This window comes from Callorhinus ursinus, unplaced genomic scaffold, assembly GCF_003265705.2.
Source record: "Callorhinus ursinus isolate GAN/ISIS: 27379988/994484 unplaced genomic scaffold, GSC_fseal_2.0 scaffold20, whole genome shotgun sequence".
Classification (NCBI taxonomy): domain Eukaryota; kingdom Metazoa; phylum Chordata; class Mammalia; order Carnivora; family Otariidae; genus Callorhinus; species Callorhinus ursinus.
This window is the reverse complement of record NW_027397082.1, coordinates 12823137-12827926: the sequence shown is the minus strand read 5'-3', so window position 1 is coordinate 12827926 and position 4790 is coordinate 12823137.

Below are 4790 nucleotides of genomic sequence, written 5' to 3'. Positions count from 1 at the left end.
GATCTATGCACCAGCCTGATCATATTTGATCATATTCTTTTTTTTTTTTAACTTTTTCTTTCTTTTTTCTTTCTTTCCCTTTCTTTCCCCCAGTTTCAGGTCTCTTCTGATTTGTTTAGTGTATATTTTTCTGGGACCGTTGTTACTCTGTTAGCATTTTGTTCTCTCATTCATCTACTCTCCTCTGGACAAAATGACAAGACGGAAAAAATCACCTCTAAAAAAAGAATAAGAGGCAGTACTGACTGCCAGGGACCTAATCAATATAGACATTAGTAAGATGTCAGAACTAGAGTTCAGAATGACGATTTTAAAGATACTAGCTGGGCTTAAAAAAGGCATGGAAGATATTAGAGAAACCCTTTCTGGAGAAATAAAAGAACTAAAATCTAACCAAGTCGAAACCAAAAAGGTTATTAATGAGGTGCAGTCAAAAATGGAGGCTCTCACTGGTAGGATAAATGAGACAGAAGAGAGAATTCGTGATATAGAAGACCAAATGATGGAAAATAAAGAAGCTGAGAAAAAGAGATAAACAACTACTGGATCACGAGAATTCGAGATAGTGAAACCATAGATGAAACAGTATAAGACTAATTGGGATCCCAGAAGAAGAAGAAAGAGAGGGGCAGAAAGTATACTGGAGCAAATTATAGCAGAGAACTTCCTAATTTGGGGAAGGAAACAGGCATCAAAATCCAGGAGGCACAGAGAACCCCTCTCAAAATCAATAAAAATAGGTCAACACCCCGACATCTAATAGTAAAACTTACGAGTCTCAGAGAAAAAGAGAAAATCCTGAAAGAAGCTCAGGAGAAGACATATGTAACCTACAATGGTAGAAACATTAGATTGGCAACAGACCTATCCACAGAGACCTGGCAAGCCAGAAAGGACTGGCATATTTTCAGAGCATTAGATGAGAAAAATATGCAGCCAAGAATACTATATCCAGCTAGGCTGTCATTGAAAATAGAAGGAGAGAAAAAAAGCTTCCAGGACAAACAAAAACTAAAAGAATTTGCACATATGAAACCAGCTCTACAGGAAATATTGAAAGGGGTACTCTAAGGAAGGAGAGAACCTAAAAGTAACATAGACCAGAAAGGAACACAGACAATATACAGTAACAGTCACCTTACAGGCAATAAAATGGCACTAAACTCATATCTTTCAATAGTTACCCTGAGTGTAAATAGGCTAAATGCCCCAATCAAAAGACAGAGGGTATCAGATTGGATAAAAAAACAAGGCCCATCGATATGCTGTCTGCAAGAGACTCATTTTAGACCCAAAGACACCTCTAGATTGAAAGCGAGGGGATGGAAAACCATTTACCATGCTAATGGACACAAAAGAAAGCTGGGCTGGGGATCCTTATATCAGACAAATTAGATTTTAAAACAAAGACTGTAATAAGAGATGAGGAAGGACACTATATCCTACTTAAAGGTTCTATCCAACAAGAAGATCTAACAATTGTAAATATCTATGCCCCTAACATGGGAGGAGCCAATTATATAAGCCAACTAACAAAAGCAAAGAAACACATCAAGAACAATACAATAATAGTGGGGGACTTTAACACCGCCCTGACTGAAATGGACAGATCATCTAAGCAAAAGATCAACAAGGAAATAAAGACTTTAAATGACACACTGGACCAAATGGACTTCACAGACATATTCAGAACATCCCATCCAAAACAACAGAATACACATTCTTCTCTAGTGCCCATGGAACATTCTCCAGAATTGATCACATCCTAGCTCACAAATCAGGTCTCAACCAGTACAAAAGGACTGGGATCATTCCTTGCATATTTTCAAACCACAGTGCTTTGAAACTAGAACTCAATCACAAGAGGAGAGTTGGAAAGAACTCAAATACATGGAGGCTCAAGAGCATCCTATTAAAGAATGAATGGGTCAACCAGGAAATTAAAGAAGAATTAAAAAAATTCATGGAAACAAAATGAAAACATAACTGTTCAGAATCTTTGGGAGGCAGCAAAGGCAGTCCTAAGAGGAAAATATATAGCAATACAAGCCTTTCTCAAGAAACAAGAAAGGTCTCAAATACACAACCTAACCCTACACCTAAAGAGCTGGAGAAAGAACAGCAAATAAAGCCTAAACCCAGCAGGAGAAGAGAAATCATAAAGATCAGAGCAGAAATCAATGAACTAGAAACCAAAAGAACAGTAGAACAGATCAACGAAACTAGGAGCTGGTTCTTTGAAAGAATTAACAAGATTGATAAACCCCTGGCCAGACTGATCAAAAAGAAAAGAGAAATGACCCAAATCAACAAAATCATGAATGAAAGAGGAGAGATCACAACCAACACCAAAGAAATACAAACAATTATAAGAACATATTATGAGCAACTCTATGCCAGCAAATTAGATAATCTGGAAGGAATGGATGCATTCCTAGAGTTGTATCAACTACCAAAACTGAACCAGGAAGAAATAGAAAACCTGAACAGACCTATAACCACTAAGGAAATTGAAGCAGTCATCAAAAATCTCTCAACAAACAAGAGCCCAGGGCCAGATGGCTTCCCAGGGGAAGTCTACCAACATTTAAAGAAGAATTAATACCTATTCTTCTGAAACTGTTCCGAAAAATACAAATGGAAGGAAAACTTCCAAACTCGTTTTAAGAGGCCAGCATTACCTTGATCCCAAAACCAAACAAAGACCCCATCAAAAAAGAGAATTACAGACCAATATCCCTGATGATGAACATGGATGCAAAAATTCTCACCAAAATACTAGCCAATAGGATCCAACAGTACATTAAAAGGATTACTCACCACGACCAAGTGGGATTTCTCCCTGGGCTGCAAGGTTGGTTCAACATCCACAAATCAATCAATGTGATACAATACATTAACAAAAGAAAGAACAAGAATCCTATGATCCTCTCAATAGATGCAGAAAAAGCATTTGACAAAGTATAGCATCCTTTCTTGATCAAAACTCTTCAGAGTATAGGGATAGAGGGTACATACCTCAATATCATAAAAGCCATCTATGAAAAACCCCATTCTCAATGGGGAAAGGCTGAGAGCCTTTCCCCTAAGGTCAGGAACGCGGCAGGGATGTCCACTCTCACCACTGCTATTCAACATAGTATTAGAAGTCCTAGCCACAGCAATCAGACAACAAAAAGAAATCAAAGGCATCCAAATCGGCAAAGAGGAAGTCAAACTCTCACTCTTTGCAGATGATATGATACTGTACGTGGAAAACCCAAAAGACTCCACCCCAAAACTGCTAGAACTCATACAGGAATTCAGTCAAGTGGCAGAATATAAAATCAATGCACAGAAATCAGTTGCATTCCTATACACCAACAACAAGACAGAAGAAAGAGAAATTAAGGAGTCAATCCCATTTACAATTGCACCCAAAACCATAAGATACCTAGGAATAAATCTAAACAAAGAGGCAAAGAGTCTGTACTCAGAAAACTATAAAATACTCATGAAAGAAACTGAGGAAGACACAAAGAAATGGAAAACCGTTCCATGCTCATGGATTGGAAGAACAAATATTGTGAAGATGTCAATGCTACCTCGAGTAATCTACACATTTAATGCAATCTCTATCAAAATACCATCCACTTTTTTCAAAGAAATGGAACAAATAATCCTAAAATTTGTATGGAACCAGAAAAGACCCCGAATAGCCAGAGGAATGTTGATAAAGAAAAGCAAAGCTGGCGGCATCACAATTCCGGACTTCCAGCTCTATTACAAAGCTGTCATCATCAAGACAGTATGGTACTGGCACAAAAACAGACACATAGATCAATGGAACAGAATCGAGAGCCCAGAAATGGACCCTCAACTCTATGGTCACCTCATCTTTGACAAAGCAGGAAAGAATGTCCAATGGCAAAAAGACAGTCTCTTCAACAAATGATATTGGGAAAATTGGACAGCCACATGCAGAAGAATGAAACTGGACCATTTCCTTATGCCACACACAAAAATAGACTCAAAATGGTTGAAAGACTTAAATGTGAGATGGAGAGTCTATCAAAATCCTAAAGGAGAACGCAGTCAGCAACCTCTTCGATCTCAGCTGCAGCAACTTCCTCCTTGACACATCACCAAAGGCAAGGGAAGCAAGGGTAAAATGAACTATTGGGACTTCATCAAGATAAATAGATTTTGCACAGCAAAAGAAACAGTCAAAAAAGCCAAAGACTACTGACAGATTATGAGAAGATATTGGCAAATCACATATCAGATAAAGGGCTAGTATCCAAAATCTATAATGAACTTATCAAACTCAACACCCAAAGAACAAATAACCCAATCAAGAAATGGGCAGAAGACATGAACAGACATTTTGCCAAAGACGACCTCCAAATGGCCAACAGACACATGAAAAAGTGCCCACATCGCTTGGCATCAGGGAAATCCAAATCAAAACCTCAATGAGATACCACCTCACACCAGTCAGAATGGCTAAAATGAACAAGTCAGGAAATGACAGATGTTGGCAGGGATGTGGAGAAAGGGGAACCCTCCTCCACTGTTGGTGGGAATGCAAGCTGGTGCAGCCACTGTGGAAAACAGTATGGAGGTTTCTCAAAAAGTTGAAAATAGAGCTACCCTATGACCCAGCAATTGCACTAGCTGGTATTTACCCCAAAGACACAAATGTGGTGATCCGAAGGGGTATGTACACCCCAATGTTTATAGCAGCAATGTCCACAATAGCCAAACTATGGAAAAAGCCAAGAAGTCCATCGACAGATGAATGGATAAAG